Raw genomic sequence first — 21,860 nt, 5'->3', positions numbered from 1 at the left:
ACAGTAACGAGAGCTGAAAATGACACCACCTTTATCTGTCCCTGTGACAATGTTAAAGGCTACAATAAGAAGAGACAAATGAAGAGTGCTTTCCTTTCAGACTTGTAAAACAGCTGACTCACATCCTTCCTTATGAGACAGGCCAGCGGCAGAGGGATGATGAGATCATAGCCAAGCTCGAGGGTATTTATTTTTCCCCTCATTCTGCTGCAGCATTTCCCCATGACCTGCGTGATGTGGGCTGGAGGCATGAAAGAACTAGCCACAGACCCCACCATGAATATCATACACTGAAGTACCATCTGCAAGTGAGAGCAATGCCCTCATACAAGGGTCCAGGATCAGAACTGAAGAGGCAAGCTGATGGTGGCAGGGCATCTGCCCAAGTGGCCCCAGCCAACAAGGAACTGGACAGCTGGGTTGCGTGGCTGTGTAACCCAAATACAAGCCACCCTCAAATGATAAAACTTCAAGCTATATTATCAAAATAACACAATCCTGTCAAGAGATAAAATATTATTACTTTATTCTGATAATATAATTTGGAATTTTATAATTCTGAGTTCTCTTGTACTTTTGTTGGTTGAGTTTGAACCCAGTCATGGCAGGTCTTGTTCTGTTGGTTTCTTATACATCTGTGTGCCATCAGAATGGGGCAGTGAGTGCAGAAACCCTGTCACGCTTCCCACTGTCCAGGCATCACTGCTTCACATGGCTGCCCATCGCCCTCCCCCATTACCGCCGGGTTGTATTTTAAGTTGCAGATTTGGCAACAAGGGTGGTGAGAAAGGGGCTCCTTCCTCCTTTGCTAGCACGAGCCCCACCCAGTGTGACCAGCGGGATGTGAGACTCGCCTCGAGTGGCACAGGTACTGGGCAAGTGCTGGTCTGTATGAAATGCAGAAAAGGTCATACAACAGACCCAGACAGAAAGGGCTGGTGTCTTGGCTCCCCTCATTCAGTGCACCCAGGATCTGCCAATCACAGAATTATTTGCTAGCCTTGCTTTACATTTTCCTATACCAAACCGCAGTCATCAAGAATAGTGGAGCCAGGAAAGGTGGCAGAATCCATACAAGGGATAGATGAAGAGAGCATCTCCCCCAACATGGTACATCACCTCTTGCCTTGCTGCTCTGTGTGCCTTTTTTTTTTTGCATGGAAGGATGGCATCGCCACAAAAGAAGCCACTTTTGGGAACACACAATCCACACATAAGATCCCCCCAATTGCCCCATATCTACCAAACTCCCATTTTCTACACAACTGTTAAAGGATACAGGAAATCTCTCCTCCTTTTGCATCTAGACATCCCGCTCTACCAGAAATAAGATGTAGCATATAGTGCGGCACACAAGAATAATGATAAGGATGGGGACATAAGAACATAGGAACAGCCCTGCTGGATCAGGCCCAAAGCCCATCTAGTCCGGCATCCCGTTTCACACAGTGGTCCACCAGATGCTGCTGGAAGCCACAGGCAGGAGTTGAGGGCATGCCCTCTCTCCTGCTGTTACTCCCCTGCAACTAGTACCCAGAGGCACCCCGCCCCCAAGGCTGGAGGTGGCCTAGAGCCCTCCAAATAGTAGCCATCGATAGACCTCTCCTCCATGATGTAGCTCAGCAGTAGAGCTTCTGCTTGGCATGCAGGATCCAGGGTTCAGTCACTGGCGGCATCTCCAAGTAGGTCTTGGAAAGATTCCTGCCAGAAACATTGGAGAGCTGCTGCCAGTCAGTGTAGACCAGGGGTTCCCAACCTGTGGTACTCCAGATGCTGCTGAACTCCCATCATCCCAAGGCACAATAAATTGCAGCTGGGGATCCTGGGAGTTGTAGTTGAGCAACATCCGGAGTGCCCCAGGTTGGGAACCCCTGGTGTAGACAACCCTGAGACACATGGACCAATAGTCTGACTGGGTATAAGGCAGCATCCTATAAGGCTATGACATGCCTGGCAACCATGGCCCTCTTTAAAATGGGAGTGTGCTTTGCAAATATTTCAGACCTACTTCATTATGTCGTGCTCCCTCTGGAGGGTCTGCTTCACAAGGCATTTCTCCACCTCTGTTTTCATCTCCCCAGCTTCTTCGCAATCACTGTTATTTCTGAATAACACAAATAATCCCTTCTCCCTGGGCTCGCCCGCTCACCAGATCAGGGAGCGATCAAGGCCGTCTGAATGTCAAGATAAATTTACACAGCTGTAGTGCAAGCTGATGGCATCTCTTGCAGTTGTTTTCTTAATTAGCTGGTGGAGACATCAGAAGCCTTGCCTGCCTTGAAAGGGGAGTGTTGCAGGCAAGGCACGTATGGGGAGGAGGCCATGGGAGCAAGAGACCAGGATGTGTACAGAGAGAAATGCAAATGAGGATTCCAGGACACGGTGATTGCTTCAAATGAGATGCAAAACGCACACACACTTCTCATCAGCTCCAAGGAGAGGGCAATGAATGTACGCCTTTCATTAAGGGAGCTACACGCTTAGGAAGCTTAGCTGTAATGGGACAGCTCTATTTTGTTAAAGTGGAAGGGAGGGGTAAAGCACATCTCAGAGCATATGACAGGACTGCTAAGTACTCCTTGTAAAGCTATCCCCACGATGGTGGCTGAAGCGAGGGTTTGTTGTTGTTTTAACTGCCCTCCCCATCACTGAAGTCTCTTAAATAGTAAGCCATTCAAATCCCTTCAGGACCGGAGTGCCAGCTACTCACCAGTGCCCCAGTGGCTAAAGAAGTGGACTTAGACCTCCATCTGTGCAATACAAGCAAGACAACAAAGAAATAATATTGCATCAAAACCTACCATAAAAAGCCTTATGGAAACAATAAGCTGGAACTCAATAAGCAATCATAGTGACAGCATTATGGCCTTAACCCAGCAGCTCAATGTTTAATACCATTAAAAGCTTGAGAAAAGAACATGCTTTTCATACGATGCCTAAAATATGAAAAAGTAAGGATCAGGAATATGTGTCAGGGGAGGGTTTTTCCATGGTGTGCCTCGGAGATAAGTGTGAGCTGGAGCAGAAGCACAGCAATAGTGAGAGAAAGACGAAGCGGTGAAGGTGGAATCCCGCTGCCTCATGCATAATATAGCAGTGCTGGATGGAGGACAATTAAATAGGTATTTGGAGCATGTGTATTTATTTATTTTATTTATTTATTTTACATAGTTTTATACCGCCCAAAACGCGCGTCACTGGGCGGTTTACAACAAGATAGTGTAGAGGGGCTATTCAGATTAACAGCCCCCCACACCATTCAAATATATCCCAAGAATGCATCCCCTACCCCTACCCCTGCTAACTTGGCAAAGAGGCACCTTTTAATGTGGTGATTTTCTTATTTAGCAGGGGGAGAGCAACTGGCCCTATCCACCCCCAGGACAGTACCTCCAGTGACTGTTGCTGGTGTCTATCTTATGTTTCTTTTTAGATTGTGAGCCCTTCGGGGACAGGGATCCATCTTATTTGTTTGCTATTTCTCTGTGTAAACCCACCCTGAGCCATTTTTGGAAGGGCGGTATAGAAATCGAATGAATGAATGAATGAATGAATGCATGAGGAGCCACTGCCTGAGATGGTCAAATACTACCAGGTAATATGCAAAGAGGAATTAATACACAAGACTCTTATCAGGCTTGGGCTATGTGTGGACTCACAGGAGCGGTTCAAGATATTAAAAAGCAATGGAAATCCCCACATGCATTGGCCCATACCACACTGTCCATGCATGCAGGCCCTTTGGCCCAGTTTCACAACCATATTGAGGTGGGCTGGAGGGAAGGCACACACTTACCTCATGCCTTCCATACAAGCAGAGCTTCCTTTGGGCCCTGCAACTCATGTGCCCACTTGAACATCACAGTGGCATTCCCCGTGGCTGAAACTGGGAGCTGGGTCGTCCACATATCCCATAATGCATTGTAGGAGGAACAGAGAGGCAGCCTTCAGCACAGCAACCGCTCTCCTCTCTCTGGCCCCACTTTCCACAAGTCTCTATGATAAGCATGACCTCTGGCAGACCGGAAACAGTTTAAATCATGCTGGCTGCACAGACAACCAATAGAAAAAGGTAGGCTCGCATGTTAATTGGGCTACCTCACTTTTAACCTGGGGAGTGGATCTGGGCTACCCAGCTTTGGAACTGCTGGGTTAGGAGGACTCCCGGTGGCCTAGACAACCACAGATTCCTGGTTTAATCCCCTCCATCTGTGGTTGTGAGAACAACCCTCTTGAGTCACATCCAAGCAGGACCTATTGCTCTCTCTTGCCTTCAGGGCGAGCAGTAGCTCATTGGGAACAGCTTTGCTCTGACAGGTTCGAGATGAGCTCCCCGCAAATGAAATACAAAATGTTTGCACACAATCCCAGCCCACTGCTAATGAAAGCACCTTGTACTGACGGCTGATATGGCAGTGGAAAATGTCAGCCTGAGCTCTTTTGCGTAGCTGATAGCAACCCTGACCTTTTCTATGCCCAGCAGTAATTTGTTTTCATAGCTGCAGTGAAACTGGGTGGCAACGAGGGACAGTGTGGAAACGCTGTGTGCCCCCAATGGTTGTGTGCCTCCTTGCTGCACTGCTGAGAGATGGGACTCTCCTGACTGCTTTGACAGCCACACTTCTGCAACTACCGGCACACTCGTTGTGATGACAGTGGCGGCAGCTGTAATGGGATTGCCCTTGCCTGAATAGCCAGGCGTTTGGTGAGACCAAGGGAAGTGTCAGGAATTGCCAGCAGCAGGAGGTGCGGCTTTAAAACGCTTGTCCTCTTTAGACTCCGTTAACCTCCAGGTGCATATGACATGTGTGTCAAATATCCGCATGGGCAGCTCTTGCTAAAACCATTGCAGCAAAAGCTTCCTTCGCCAGACAGTGCCCGGATTCCCCTTAGAGTGTCTCTGAACTTGCAAGTGGAACACTCCTCAGGCACCCCGTCAGCTGGTTTAAGTGCTACCAGCCCCATTGCTGCCTCCTCTGTTTGAAGGAGCTTGAAGAACTATGCAGTGGAGCTTAAGCCAGAGGTGGACAAATTGCCGCTTGTGTCCACAGTCTAAGTCATGTGGCTCTATTGGTTTTTCTGAGGTGCCCAGGAGGCGCTGGTCAAGAGCACCTCTTGAGCAATTCAAGAAGGGAATAGGAAGGAGACTTACCGCGGATCCCTTGACCTGCCTACAGTGGGCGAGAGATTTGGCATTCCTCCCTTCACGTCCTTCCTTTCCAACCATGCATTCAGAGGGAGCAGCTCAGGAGGAGGACCTTGACAGAAGCAGCTGCATAATCTATCTGCTGTGACCCAAGGAAAAAGAGTCTCTGGGTTCCCAGGCTACAGAAGGTTGAGAAGAAGCCAGAATTCTGGGTGGCAGAAATAATGACACGGGGGCTTTGGGGCAGGTGTGCCGGTGAGGGAACGATGAGCAGTTGCAGTGGGCTTGTGGCAAGACCAAATGGTGAAGGACGAGTGGTGAGAAGCTTATGAAGACACAGAGCACCATTCCTGGAAACAGCGAATCGTGTGGCTTTTGATCACACTAAATATAATTTACATATATTCTCTCTCTGCTCCCCTCCAGATGTCCACTGTGGTTATGGGGGGCTCTTGGGTGAATTCCACTGGCTTAGAACTCGAGCATTGAATTCCCATCGTATTCTGCTGCATTTATAAACCAAGACTTAATCTGAGAACATGACGTGTTTGATCATGTTTGCTGCAAGCAGAGTTTCTGTAGAGGGGGTGGGTCTAGAATTTCCCCCCTGGCATTATGTAGTGCGAAGAAAAGAAAAACCAGCAGCTATTTACCAGCAGTCCCACTAACTGGGCAAAGATACTTTTTGTGTGTGCAAACATCCAGGTCACATTAAACGTTACATATGGTAGGGTGGGACAAACCCCTATGTTGTGTCGTCACGAATACTTAAATAAAATCACCTCATCTTTACTTACTTCATTCGATTCCACTAGACCTAGAAAATGATTTCATTCTCGCCTATGACCTTTGTATCCAGGACCATAGCTAGTGCCTGGGGAGGTCCCAGAGCGTGCCTTGCTGGTGGTACCATTGCACACAGGCCCTTGTCAACCCTCCCTTCTTCCAGTTCCAAGACAGGAAGCAGGAAAGGATGGCGGGCAGGCCTGGGTATGCAGGAGGAGAAGTGCGAGACGGACTGGCGAAACACATGAAAGGTGTGGGATGGCAAGAGGTGGCGGACAGGAGGTGAACTGGCAGCAGATGCGAGGTGGGTGTGCACCAGCAGCAACAATAGCGTGGGAGTGCAGAGAAGGCAGCCCCCAGGGGTGGAATCAGCCCATGTTCCAGGAACAGCCTCAAACACTGGTAGCTCCTCTACTGTTTCTATCTAAAACCAATTTTCAAAGATGTTTCCCTGAATTAGATATTTTAGGAAGTTAGCTATCTAAACCAGTCCCACCCCCTATTCTTCAACCATAAAAAATTAGTGGAGGGAATTAAGTCTGTATGAAAGGGGTTGTTCATAAATTTGAATTATAATAACAATATATCAAAAAATAAACAACACACAGGATTCTAAATGACAAGAAGTTTTGTACTAAGAGAAAATTGGAACACTAACACGTTTCACAAAGTTATGATTTTGTATAGTGAGAAATTTTTACGATAAAAGAGGTGGAAATTTTGGTGGGCGATTAAGGTTGCCTTCAGTCTTCCTCGCTTGATGCTTTCTTTCTAGTTCATAAGTAAGTACACGGCTTCTTGGAACTATATTTCATCAAATGTCCTTTGTAGTCAATGCTATGCAGTTATGCTGAGTTGTCAATGTTAGCTATGCAGATATGCTAAGAGTTGTCAATGTTAATGACTATATATTGTGTACTAGAAGCTATAGAAGCAAATGTGCCTTCTTTTTATAGAAATTTTCTCTCTCGAGTACCTAACTGCCATTATTGTTAGTACAATACCATCCTTGTGAGGAATATGAATCCATGTGCAGTGTATTCTTGAACTGGACCTCACACACACAACAGTTTCTTGATGTAGCTTACAGCTCATCTAAATACTGGAGTGTGGGAGGTCATCTAAGCAGAGGCAGTCCATATCAGTGTGAAGAGCTTCACATTCATATGTCACAAAACAGAATTTGCCATTTTGAATACCAAGGGAACCCCTTTTAACGTGAGCTGATGAGTGCTTGCATGATGAATGGTTCAGAGAATCTATTTGCAACAGAGTGGGTTTATGCAACAGCTGGAAGTGGTCTTCAGTTGGTTAAAGGTGATCATTCTTGTAACAGAGCTGTAGTAGGTATGTTGTCTAGCTTCCTCAAGGATGGATGTCGGCTCATACGAAGAAATTTAAACTGTTTTCTTTTTGTGTAACCCGCCTGCACTCAAGAGCTGCTTGCAGCAGTAATTAACCCCAACAGCTATTTTACAACAGACTTCAGCAGCTTTCTCCATCCTAGGCTGAAAAACTTCTCCAGGTTTCAAGGGATCCTCAGCAAACAGCTGTGGCCTCCTTGCTACCAAGACAGTGGCCCTGGCCAGCACATGGTGGTCTGTGAGCACAGAGGTGGTCTTGTGGACCAGCAGTGGACTCTTCTGAAGGCCCAAGGACCTTGGCATCTCTGGAGGGATGCCGGCCCTAACATTGGTCCTTTCAGGATGTATCAAGAGGAAAATAGCCCCTGCTCCAGAATGAGCTCTCATTTACCAAGGACTCCCGTTGCCTGTTCTTTAGCACAACATTAATTGCCACTAGAACTGGGTATGTAGATTAAGAGTTCAGATTTGCTTCTGCTGCTGCTCTGCTGAAGAAACGTTACCACAATAATAATTAATAATGAATCATGAATAAGCTTGCTTTCTTATAACCAATGGCTCTCTTCAGAACCAAGAGCCAATGATTTCCCAGGCTGCTCTTAAATAGGTAATCAAATACTAGGAAACATGAGGACAGCTCCCATGGTCGGCATGAGGGTCGGAGAAGCATCCTACCCTAATTCGGGAGCTCTGCCTGCTCCTCATTTTCAACCCTGGTTCAGTTAAAAGCAAGGTTAGAGGCAGGCAGCCTGACTGGAAGTGAAATACCAGCTGGGCAGGTTGAGCATGGCCTGCCTAGATGCCACCCCAGCCTCAGGACGAGGTAGGAAGAAAGGCCTCCTCCCCATCTGGTGCTCCACTCACCATCAAGCACCCCGCCTCCAGCCTTGTTTTTAGCCGACACATGATCAAAAATCGGGAGCACGCAGAGCTCCCGGATTAGAGAAGGAGGCTTCACTGACCCTAATGTGGATTGTGTAGAGTGCCCTATTATAGTTCAGGGGGTTTCTCCATGCTTTGTGGGGTTCTGTCTTCAGAGGAGAAAGGAAAATAAAATACTTTGGCAGTTCTTTGCCAGGACCTGCAAAGCTTTCACTCAATCTTAGCAAAAATATTACTGACAGAAGAAGCCTCTTTAATCTCCTTCTCTGCCAATGGCCTTTTCACCCCGACAGAGCAGGGCAGGCTGAACTGGAATCTGTATTGATTTGCTGTATGATTAAGAAGCCCAGCCCTCAGGAATGCAGTTGTGTTTTAATTGATTCTAGCTGCAGTGTTTGTCTAACAAGGGTTGTTGTTTTTTGCAGTGTGTGTGTGTGTGTGAATTCCATCAGGACTAAAATGGGGGGGGTACATTAAGCAACAATTTAGAGGGCCACAAAAATAGTCCCTTTAATCTGACACCAACCCAGTCTTTGCAGTGTTGTAGCATTGCAGGCAACAGAGCCCGGCAAAAGGTGTTCTCTGCAAATCCAGTAAGAGCCATTTGCTTCCTCTCTAGCAGCCTTCTTTTCTTTGCACTGAATTCACCCACACTGTTTGCCAAGCTTCTGGATGTGACAATGGATTGTATTTATGCTACACCTTTCTTTTCAATGGCACAATAGACACAGAGCCACCAGGGCCCAGTTGACAGTGGTTGTTTGCACCACTAGTGAGATTGACTCCTGTTACTGCAAAGTAGCTATTATTACCACCTGCAGAAACCAAACAAACAAACACCATACACACTACTGTTCTGAGAGCATTTCCAAGACCAGCAAGAGAAAAATATACATCAGCATATTTTCTGATGTTCATGGCAGCTGGTATGGGCAGCATTGGGGGAGCAGAAAATAAGTTGCAGGTACAGCTCGTTCTTACTCTTCTCTTCTCTGGGAGACTGCATAGGGAATGGCACTGGCTGCGTGGGCTTCTTTCAAGACAGGAGAAGAAAAGCCACGGCAACCAATCCAGTATTCAGGAGGGAGGATCTTCCTATCCTCAACTCCAGCTGGAGCCACTGGCAGAATTCGAACCACACAATGCCACTTTTGGACATGAGGTTTCAATTGGGAAACTTAATTGCAACTGAAGCTTCAAATTCAGGTATGAGGGCTAAAAATGAACCATGGTTTGGTGACTCAACTGTGGGTTCATGCATTCAGATGACCAAAATCTTTAACCTCTGGCATGTTTGCCTCGGGTTTCACGTTACGTCCGAAGGTGGCCATAATATTTGGGCCCTTCTCCTACACTGCCCTCATGCAGTCAGTATCTAACAATCGGGAGCCTTTAGCCTTGTGGAGCCTTGGGGCAATTTGCCCCCCTTGCCCCACTGTGGACAATATCTTTAATAGTATGAGTTACATTTTATTGTGGGGTAGTTGGTGCTCTCCACTTTCTTGCATACAGGATATGTGGCAACCAAAGAAATCCTATGAGATGTCACCGAAAGCCCATTCACACTTTATGTTCAACACTCATACAGGGAGTTCACAGTGTGCACAGTTGCAGATCTATACATACCTTAGGTACAATCATGCACATGTTATGTTGAGCGCAGGTACAGAAGTACACTTCCTATTTGTACCATGCATTTAAAGGGCCTTGTCATGACTCCTACCAGAGCCAGAGGAGGATGAGGGAGTTCACTGGGGTTGAATCCTTCTCTGTAAGGGATTCACCGTAGATTGCCACCATCCATAGAGCGTTCTCTAATTACTGTATTTACCTGAATTAAATACTAGGTTTTTCCAAAGTTCTTTCATATTCAAATTAAGGAGATCATCTTCAATTCAGAGGCTTGTTCCTTAGGAGTAAATGCAGGTATAACCTTTATTTAACTTCTGCTATTTAAGAGGGTCATCTTAAATTTAGAGTTGTCTTCTATTCGAGTAAAATATAAGGAAACATTTGCTCAACAATTTGCCCTCCACCTTAAACACCGTCTGCTTCCCAGCTTCCTTCACCAAAGTCATGTGCACCTAAACGACGCCTGACCCAACACGCAGATGACTAGAAGGGCACCAGCACCTACTTTATTTAAGCCCCCAGGATGGGCTTTGCTACTCACCAGAGACAGCCCAATGCCATTCAGTCCAAAGTAGACTCGCCAAACAGTACAGAATTCCATTGCCCTAATAAAGACACCCCCACTCCCGTAGAGGATCTTTGTCACTTCAGTGTTTATCTTCGTCCTGGACCTGTAGAGGACCCTCATGTCACTCTCCCCCGGCTACTGCAGACAAGGCAAGAGTTCCACAAAGCCGATGTAGGTCTTAGGGCAGAGGGATGGGATTTTGTTCAGGTCCCTAGCAACATGCAACAAGAACTCAAGACTGAGAGTGAAGGCAAGATTGTAGGAACATAGGAAGCTGTCTTACACCAACTTAGACCTTGATCCATCTAGCTCAGTATTGTCTACACAGACTGGCAGTGGCTTCTCCAAAGTTGTAGGCAGGAGTCTCTTTCAGCCCTTTCTGGAGATGCCCGGGAGGGAACTGGGAACTCTCTGCATACAGGTGCTGTTCCCAGAGCAGCCCCATTCCCTAAGGGGAATATCTTACAGTGCTCACACATGTAGTCTCCCATTCAAATGCAAACCAGGGTGGACGCTGTTTAGCAAAGGAGACAATCCATGCGTGTTATCGCAAGACTACCTCTCCTCCCTCATTTTCCGTGAGGTACAGCACCAGCAGGCAAGTGGTATTTGCCAAGATACCAGGGCCTCTAAGGCAGGCAGCAGATCCGCCCACTGCATTCCAATACGACATGCCCAGTAAATATCCACTCCAGACCAGAAACTGAAATGGAGGTCCTTGAAGTGCCATGGTTCACTCAGGGAGATGTCATGTCCCAAGATCCAGATGGACATAGAGTCAGCCCTAAAAGGTATATCAGGAAATGTAAAAAGGTGAGTATACAGCAGAGTTCAAAGCATCATAACTTGAAGGAAAAGATCTATGGAATGAAGAACCAACCCAACAGATGGGGAAAAGAGGGGGGAGATCTAAGGAAAACCAAAAGGGAGATCCAAAATTACCCATGACCCTTATGGAAAGGGAAAATGGCATCGTATTATCTGGTTCTACTGGTACATACCCATCCCCAAATGGGAGATCAGCTCTACCCTGAATAAGAGAAAGCCAGGGGAAAATGATTTAGTCCCAGAGTGGGGGGGAGGGGCATGATCCATTGCATGAGCAATGACCCAGAACTGTCTACTGAATGTGGCAGGTCTCCCAGCTAGCCATAAGGCAGTAGTTCCATCCACCCTGAACCTAAACAGGTGGGCTCCACTTACCTATGAGTTGGGCGTGGGGGAAAGAATGAAGCAGGAGCAGCAGCCCAAGCAGGAAGTGGGAATGAGGCAACTGCAGAAAAATCCAGGGCAGAAAAGCAGGCTGATATTTGACAGTAATCCATCCACACCACCAGGTCTGTTAAGAGTCATATCAACTTTGAACTGCACAGGGGAGAGGGAAGCTGGCCCGCCTGTATTTGTGGCCGAACTACTCCAGAAGGTGGTTGCAAGCAACAAAAGCGGCAGGAGAAAGAACACTTCCAAAGTGACACTTGGCAGAAGGATGGGAATTGGGGCCCAAGATCCTGCACCTCAATCGAGTGGTCAAAGAAAGTTGCTGAATCCAGTCATGCTTTGATGCTTGGACTAACTAAGAACAAAAGTATGCCCAAGCCTCCAGGCTCTAATACCTGATGCCCTTCATGGGACAGGCAGGAAATTATGTACAACCAGGGTGAGCACACCCCATACTGCCCCACCACAACTGAGTCAACAGCCTCCTGGGAACAGCCACCCAAGATGGAAGGACCCTGAAAAGGTGGGGGGAGTTTGCTGCCAGGCATCAGTTGACATCCCAAAAGTCAAGCCCCAGTTGTGCCCTGAGGAACCAAGGCCAGCAGACACTTCCCACTTCACTGTGACCCCAGAATCAACCAGTTGCAAAACAGCGTGCACACAAAACTGGGGGTGCCATGCAACATATTGCCTGATCCCCAAAGGGCACACTAAAGTGAGGCTCAAACGATCTTCCTTGGAGGCAAGTCTTGCAGGGTCAAGCAACAGCAGGTGCACAACTTAGCCAGGAGTCAAAGAAATTCTGTCATCTGGTGCAGGATTACAATGTCTGTAAATCCAGACACCAAACCAACACCCACCCACCCGCAATTGCCTGGGGTCATGAGGTTCCAGCTATTTCCTGGAGCCCTAAGCCAAAGAGGGGGAAAGAGAAAAAAAGAGGGAATTAGACAGAGGAACAGGCATACTACACCACTCCTCCACTGAGAGGGATGCTTTATTGAGCTCCCCACAAACTAATCCCTTCACACCCACATTCCCTGCCCAGTTCACTGTGCATATGGGACACCTTCTTTATGGGGAAAAAAACCATTGGCAAATACTTGGGCCAGGTCCAATCCATTGTTCATAGCCAAAGACAGACATCTATACAAAAAACCAATGAGTTTGAAGCATGTCCAGAATCCATTCAGCCACCCTGCCTGCTCCGTGAGCCCATGGGAGTGCTTCTTTCACACCCTCCGTGCTACATTTCGCCCAGGCAGTGTTTGGGAGACCTGAGGTTCAGATGCCACTTCCAAGGTACCAAGAGGAAAGGTGGGACAAATCACGCTATCCAAAGGCAGATATTTTAATATAAATAAATAAATAAATGAATAAATAAATAAATAAAATTGTAGTATTGGGTGTTGATGCAAGCTTGCAGGAGTGATTCATCCTAAGTTTATCCTGATATCTGAAGCCTGGGAAGCTATCCCACATCCTCTACAAAAATGTGGGGCAGTAGGTATAAAAGGGGCAAGAATTTGTGCACTCACTGGCGGAATGAATTGGTCTCCTACGATAATGCTTGGAGATGGCTTGTGAGTCTGTCCAACAGGGGTATATGCTGTTTGGGGAAGTATTGTCATTCATTGGCATTTGCTGGTCTGGATGATCAGTGGATTCATTGCTACTTCTAAATAAGAGGAAAAACTGGACTTCAGCTGTAGTATCCAGGGTATAGATACATTCAATTAATTTCATTAGACAAGGGATCTCCCCAGGCTAAAAGGCTTCAAAGTGGCTGAGGAGATAAATTGTCCTTCCAATTCATTCTCATGGCCAACTGTCACTTGGGAAACTGCTTCGATTATTATTAATTTTGTTTCTCCCTCAGTAACACTGGAGGAGTTTTATAAATAGATTCACAAAGAGGGAATTGCACTTTCTGATTACAAGCACAAACCTTGATTGCCTTGACTCTTGGCTTTTTGCTCTATACATAGAGGTTTTTATATTCCTCACCATGGGAGGTTCATTTTAAAGGAGTGCCATCCATAGAACAGCTTCATCATTTCCTCTGCTAAATGGATTGCTTTTGGAGGGAGCGAGGATGTGGGTAGAAGAGGCAGAGAGCAGTGGTTGTCAGCAGCCTTACCAAGGGACAGATATAAATGATGTTGAGGGAGAAAAGTGAGTCATCTTTCAGAGGATGGCACCAAGTGGATCTCTAAAGTACAAGTTGATTGGAAGTGAGGAGCACAAGTTGGCAATGCTATGGCAGCCTATATTCAGGCCAAAAGCTTTGTTACATTTTTCAGGACAAAGCCCACCCCATTTTGCTTTGGTCAGACTATTTCCTACTATATTTTTTCTGTTGATAATTCCGGAGGTGACAAAATTGAGGTGATGGGCACAAAAGGAAATGCATCTCAAGGTGTTTATTGACAACATGTTTATTGACAACGTGCAATCCATTGATCCAGTGTGACCCAGTCCCTGTGCTTGAATGCCAGAGCTTCAACAAGAAAGCTCAGAATCTGTTGCTTGGACCTGATCTAGTGAGCTACCATGGATGTTGTATATTCAGGCCTCAGAGCCTTCCTTGTGTGTGTGGGACACACTGCACCAACCCCACCCTTCTGTCAATGCCACCCAGAGGAGACCCTCAAAGGAGGAGAATAAGCACACCCCAGCCAAGATACTTGGCCTTCACACAGAACATTAGATGTCAAGGGAAAGGGTTTTAGTCAAGCCTCACCCCGGAAATGTTACTTGTCAATGTGCAGCATTTCTTTATGGAAGAGCTGTGAGACACGTGATCCCCCACCTGCAGTCTCATGTGGTTCAGTCCAGACAAAGGCTGACCACTTCAGCATTGGGGCTAAGCTTTGGCCCTATATGCACATTATTTGTACACTACACCTAAACTAACTTCTACAATATTCAACCGATATTGTTGCACTAACTCCTGTGACTGACTACATCAGAAGGTACTCATAATTAGAAGGTTAAAAATAAATTTCAGAGTAAATAGAAAAAACAATGCAACTTTTAGCTCCCTTACTCGTTTTTGCTTAAATCACCATTTACTTGACTTTCCAGGAACAGGATATTGAAATGTTCATTTGTTTAATTTTGCATAGGTTTCACATACCATTCAAAATAAGATACATCTATTCATGGCCCTTGGTAAAAAGTCCATTATACGCTGTGGGATTCTTAGGGGAATATCCGTTTAGCCTCAGAAATCAGGAGATTCCATGCTATCAATGGGTTCAGTCCCAGAAACATCTGTGCTTACTTTCCTGTTCCAGGTCAATGTCTGCCATATCACAATCTTGCTAAGGAGGAAAGGGTTCAAACCAGGCACAGAGGCAAGCAGAGGATCCACAAAGGACCTCTGCTGGATAGCATACAGGACCAGGACCAGGACATTGAAGAACTGTGTGCAAGGTAACTACCATAAGTTGCTTCAGCAGGGGATGCCATAGTTGACCAAGGCCTTAAGTAGGTCTGCTTGCTGCTTGCTAGCTTAGGCACTACTCTCCTGTCCAGCAGAACCTGTCAGCTTTAAGGGCCAGTGTCCAGTTCTGCAGACACTGACTCTGACTGCATCAGGGGGCCTCCACTGTGGTGGGCTCCTCCTCCAAGAATTCCTCTGAATCCAAGGATGAGAGTAAGGGTGTATCCTCTGGCCATGGTGGAGTGACTGGGTCCCCCTGGGGGTTCCACAAGCATCGAGGCTTCACTGGAGCTGTCCACCTCATCCCATGGTTGAGAGGATGCTGGGACCTTGGACATGACACTTACAGTCCTGAGTAAAGGCAAAAGTAAGGTGTACCATTGTAAATAGCATGAAAATTCTGCACTTGTCCAGTGAAAACTTATAAAGTGTGAAGACACCTAATATGCCCAGTGGAGTTCTGTATATATCCTCGATGGACTTACCACTTGAGGAAAGAACCATGCTTATTAGGGATGTGCGAAACATTTTGGGTACAGAATGATCTGTACCCGAAACAGCCGATTTCGGGTGATTTGGCCCTGAAACAAATCACCCTCCTAGCCCCCCGAAATGTTTTGGAGCCAAAATGAATCACCCCTATTTCAACTTGAATTATCTGTTGTTTTGGCTCTCCATTTTGTGGCTGATAAGTGCCTTCTTCTTCCCCCTCCATTTTGAAGAATGACGTCTATTTGAATCCCCCACCATTTTGCTTCCCATTGACTTCAATGCAAAAAGGTCTGCTCTGACATCTACTTTAATTTCGGGTCCCAGGGCCAAAAGAGTGGGGTGGGGTGATAGTGCCTAATGGGTTGAGGCTACTACCCCAATTGCAGAGGGATTGGGCAGAAGGCTGATTTTTGGTGAATTTTTGAAGTTTTAGTGTCTTTGGTGCAAATTTGGGGCATAAAGTGGGATCTGGGACAGAAGAGTGGTGTGGTGTAGTAGTGACTAATGGGTGGAGGCTACCACCCCAATTGCAGAGGGATAGGGTAGAGGGCTGATTTTTGGTTAATTGTTGAAGTTTAGGCGTCTTTATGGTTTTTCCTCATAAGGTATAATGGAGGGTGTATTGCTCCATGTCAGGGGGAAAGATGTGGCCTAGAGTGGTGTGGCATTGGTGGTAGTTCAAGGTAGGGGCAATGAAGCTACCAGAATTTTTTCAAAGGATTTGGGCAGAGGGCTGATTTTTGGTGAATTGTTGAAGTTTATGCATCTTTAAGGTTTTTCCTCATAAGGTATAATGGAGGTTTCAGCAGCCCCATAAGTGCACTTGGGGGGTGCTGGGGTTGCCCAGAGTGAGTGGTGGTGTAGTGCACATAGGGTGCCAACCACCCCCATGGATTTCTAACACATGGGGTACAGGGTTCTGTTGTTTCTGAGGTGTTCTGAGTGTGGATTCTATGATAGCAAATGAAATTTTCAATGAGACACCATGAATCCACTCTCATTTGCTACCTGTGCTTTTATCATGTCATCCATGCATGGATCTGTCTGAGCACCTTCCTTTTTCATCCTCTACCAATGCAATCAATACTCATACTCCCATCATGGACAATTCATTGCTTTAGGTTTCCCAAAGCCTGGATCTCCACTTCGCTGGCAGCTATGGTCACTCATTGCTTGGTGAGTATAAAAATAATAAAATAGGTGATGTCTTGTAAGCCCATCACATCACAAGTTGAAAATGGGCTGTTTGTTTTATTTTACGGTGTAGAAGCAGCAGCAAGTCCATTGGTAAGTTCAGGCTTCACTGAACTCATGTGGATAAACCTACATTTAAGGATTTCTTCTAGCCAAGGACCAAGATGAAAGGGAGAGGAGAAGGACAGGCATGATGCATTGTGTTGCAGGGATGATGATAATCAATTTTCCTCGTCTCCTAACACTTTGCACTCTTGGTGACCTCTTCTGAGCACTCCCCTAAAAAGACACTTCATAAATAACAACATGATCAACCTCTCTGTCCTCAATCTGCTTCCTTCTTACTAATCTACTGCTGCAGCACCCGGGAGAATCAATAGCCCAGAGCCTAACTCCACCCAGCAGTATCCCATGTCAATTCAGTTTTGCTGTCAAGTGGTAAGAAATATTGAAACCAGAGCTGTGGTTTTCAGAAAACACAGATGTGTACTTTCTATTCATATCCTGCTTTCCTCAGACCCAAAGCACTTGGACACATGCACGCATCTTATTGTAATGATAAGCTACCAGACATTAATAGTGCTATTAGTAATATGCAATGGAATTGTCAAACCAGCCCATTTCCAGTGTAATAGGTAATTCTTCATCATTAACAGGAAGTGTCAGAGGAGTAGCCACCAGTGTCCGGATGTTTAATTTTCAAACTAGAAGAATGCTGAAGTCTCCCACTGGCAGTTAAGCAGAGATGAGACCTCAGGCCTGATACCTCTCAGAGGCATTAAACAGGGTTCATGGGTAAGAAGATTATATCTGGACTAACCTCAGATCCCAAGATTAGCTTTTGTAAGAAATGGGAAAATTAGTTGGTGAAATCATCAGGGCCTTTTTACCTCTTCCTGACTTCAGATAGGGTTTTGATCCATTGAGTTAGGATCCCAGAATGCCTCATTTTTCATTTCTCTCTGTCTTCCATCTTCCCCACCTCTCATTTTTCTAGACAAAACTGTGATTGCTTTTCAACAGAACTAAGAACAATATTTCCAAATAAGACGGTTGGAAATAACCCTCTTACTTTATTGCTTAATTTTTATTTACCCATCTAAGACATTTGAAATACCTTGAAGTGGTGTACTCTGGTATGTGTGTGCTGTCTTTAAATTCAGTGTGCTGTCTTTAAATTCATCTTTAAATTCAGTGGTGCACCCAGGCAATTTTGGAGTGGAAGCCTGAAATCAGCCCATCTGCCTCATTTGGAGGATTTTGCCTCCTTCTCCCCAACTCCCTCCCTCCCTCCCCTGGTCAGCCAGTCACTCACTGGTGAGGTGAGTGCTTTGCTTTCAGTCTTCTTCAGTGGGGGCATGCCTGCCCCTCCCAGCAAGCCTGCCCCTGCCCCTGGTTGAGTAGCTCAACCAGACAAGCCCCCTCAGAGTCCCTGTTACGATTTCAGCCAACATGATGTTGGCAACCCTAGATTTAATGGCTTGATATTATGAAAAACGTGGGGGAAACGTGTGCGTGGAGTGGGAGGGATCTCCAGGAATGCCTTCGGTAAGAGTTGGCTACACCACTCTCTTCAATTTTGCAAATTTATCAATGAAGAGGCTTTCACAAACAGACTATTATCTCCCCAGTGGTGCCTTCAACAGGACATAAGCAAATGCTCTATTTGCAGCGACTGTAGGACAAATAAACTAACAAAACTGAAGCTGGGAGTAAGCAGCAGCATGCCTTCAACCCAGACTACTATGAATGACTAAAACTTTCTTCAGACATTGAGGTGAGTCTCAAGATCAGGGAGACTCGCCGAGAAGGGTTAGCGTGGAGAGCGGGCTTAGCCTGCTCTTCCCGCAAACGATAATTCAGGCAGCCCTGGGTGGCTGGATTGGCTGCCCACATGACTGCCGGCTCTGTCACAGAGCTGGCAGGGGTTGTGGGGATCGGGGGCCACGTGGACCACGGAAAGTCCAAGATGCCCCGCGTAAGTGCGCAGGCCATCCTGGAGCGATCCCCAGGGCTGGGAGGCTTGTTTCAGCCTCCTAGTGGGGGTTTCCTCATGTGTTGCCGTGGTGTGGAGCCACGCCGCAGCAATACACAATCAAATAGACAGGGTTAGTGGAGTGCTCACTCTGCTAACGAGTGCTCTGCTAAGCTTGTCTAAGGGAAGGGGTATTCAAGCGGGTCACCCACTTTGGAGAAACTGGGCTGCGAGCCTGGTGGTTCTCACGCTCAGCCGCAAACGGGCAAGGCTCCCTTAGCCTGATTTTGGCCGCTCATGAGAATTGCCTCAGCATGTCATATGGGTGAACAGATTTCTGTACACTCGCCTGTGTTTTTGTGTGAGTAGCTGTACCGGCATTCATTTTAAAAGTGAACTTTGGTACAGGTCCCTCAAAGCCATGGTGCAGATAGAAATTATACTGCGGTGGCTGCACTCAACATAACGTGTGAATAATTTTACCCGTATACAAAACTGTACCTGTGTACACTGTATGCTCATTTTATAAGTGTTGAGCAGAGCATGTGAATGGTTAACACTTTAACAAAATTGACCCCAACCAGGCTTCTCACAACCACTTTCGTTCTCATTTGGGAGGGCAAAACCACCTTCTCCATTCCATTTCTTCTCTCTCCTCCACCAAAACCGCTACCTTTTTCAACGTGCAATAGAATTAGTGGATACAGATTACACCAAGCATAGTGGATTGCTCTGTAGAGTGCACTGGCCTTATCATTCTGTCTCTCTTCCTCCTGGCAACATGAGGCTTTCCTTCTGCTCTGCTTAAGATTCTGTCCCATGACTGCATGAGGGAGATGGAGAGAGTTCTGCTCTACTTAACTGTGGTTCTCAGGCTTTGGTTGGGGTTTGGTTTGTTTGTTTATTGGAAGTAAAGATTATTGTGCACTTGGGTACACACAGGGAACATTACTGAGCACTCACTGAAGATGGCAGATCTTGTTTTCTGCACACTGCCAACTGGAGGCAATCTGGTGGGTCAAGACAAGTTTTACAAATTTGATTTTTAGCCCACAGAACTGGATAGGAGGCCACATGAAGATTCTGCAGAGGTCCTAGCTTATTCAGAAGGTTCACCCAAGACCTTTCTTCCAGTGCCAACATCTCTCTTTCAGCAAAGAGTAGGAAGAAAAGAAGGATTTGGTGAAGGTTGCCTCCTTCCTAAGAATGCTATGTGAAGGAGTGAGCTGTGGACATATTTGTCAGGAACTCTCATTCTCTGCCCAAGGATCTACCCATCTATGTTGGATCCACAAAATGGGAAGGAATTTGCTGCTGGCCCCCTACTCCTTGGCCCCATCCTCTATCCCTACTTATGAAAAGCAGCAAATTTTTAATGATATGGGTATTTAGAGATTTCCCCCCCCCCATTAAGAACCTTCCGCCTGTCCTCCTAGCTAGAAGTAATTTTGTAACTTTCCTGAAATACCATCATTCAGACTGAAGACAATCTGTGCTCTTCTCTTCCTGACCCCCCAGTGCCGTACTCTCATTCTCTATATATCTAACCGTGTTCCTGTGCCTTTAACAGCTGATTGGCAAGCAAAAGCTCATCTGGTGCAGCTTTCTCCTGCACAGAGTTGTGCTAATAGGAAAGCTTTGTGGGATTTCTCTTGCCAAGCAGCTCTTGAAGGCACTAGAACCCTGCTAGAAAATTGATGGCAATCCTACTAGAAAGCTGGGAGCCCCATTGAGAACTATCCCTGCCACACACACACTCACACACATCCTTTTTTCATCTTGTTCCTTATCTGAAACTTGCCAAAGCCTAATAAGTGTGTCCATTTGGTTTTCAAATGCCCAGAATACTGGTATTTTGAGTCCCCCAAAGCTGGAAACCTTAACACTGCTCCTCTGTGAGCTATGGGGACATTAAAATCCTTTACACTTCTATTTCCATAGCAAAGTCTGTGTACAAATTAAGTCCAGCCTGTGCCATTTTGCTCCTTGAAGTCTTCTGAAGCCCACGTCTTGCAATCAGAATATCTCAAGCAAAATGCATAATGCATCCCAAATGCAGATGACACCAAGCCTAGTATTCAGGGACAGAAACTCAAGAGAAATATGATTTGAGCAGTCCTGTGTTGGTTGTTCCCCCCCCCCCTTCCATTTGTTCAGCTTGGGCAGAGATGCAGAACAGCTTGTCAAGACAGCAGCTGACTGTTGAGCAGAGCGCGGCAGGTAAAGGCAGACACGTATAGCTGATACAGCTGTCACGGGCTGTTATAGGGAACATTGAAACATGTCCGCCGCACTTTCCTTAGCCTGAGGTGCTGTGTGTACCTTGCACAGCTGCCTGTGTAATGGGCAAATCTGAGACATTCCCAACATGCTGGCTACCAGTCAAAAGAAAAGCAGATGTCAGGATGCCACACAAACCTCCCGCTTGATACAAATCACGGACTAGAGTGAAGATATGCGTCTTCTTTCATCAAGGATCATCAGGATGCGTGGCATATAGATAAATCTTTCTCATCACCATTGTTGTCTACAAATATACAGGGTCTGTGATAAGCAGTTGGCCAATTTGGGTTCCCTGTGTTGCCAAAGGGGTAATAGGTGTTCTCTGTTAAGCCCTGCTAACTGAGCAAAGAGGCACCTTTAAAGCATTGCCTGCTGCACAGTGAGCAATCTCAGCATAGGGTCCATTCTTCCAGGGGCTGTTGCTAGTGTCTGCTATGGGTTTCTTTACTCTGAGCTCTTTTGAGACAGGGAACCATTCTCATTGCTTTTGCTATGTAAACTATTTAGCAAAAATATTTCTATAAAAATAGAAATAGACTAGCTACAATAGTTCAGCCATGGAAATAAACCCCCACTGAAATCAGTGGCCTTTTCTTCTTAGTAAACATGCTTCGGATCAGGCTGTAAGCCTATTCTGAGGATGACAAAATATATAGCAGATGACAGACACACTGAAGAGCTGAGAACAAACTGATGGAAGTTTGAAATACTCAGATCCCCGCTGGTTAAATCCTGAAGTTGCCCTAGAACCTTTCCACACATGGCTTTTAGCTCGCTTCTCCTCCAGAATGGAGGGTCTGAGTTCACATATCAGCCAGATTTACCCTGAAGCTGCAGTGGGCTATCAGGGACCAGTTCATACACAATTCTAG

The sequence above is a fragment of the Hemicordylus capensis genome, chromosome 1 (assembly GCF_027244095.1).
Source record: "Hemicordylus capensis ecotype Gifberg chromosome 1, rHemCap1.1.pri, whole genome shotgun sequence".
Classification (NCBI taxonomy): Eukaryota; Metazoa; Chordata; class Lepidosauria; order Squamata; family Cordylidae; genus Hemicordylus; species Hemicordylus capensis.
This window is presented reverse-complemented; position numbering follows the sequence as displayed.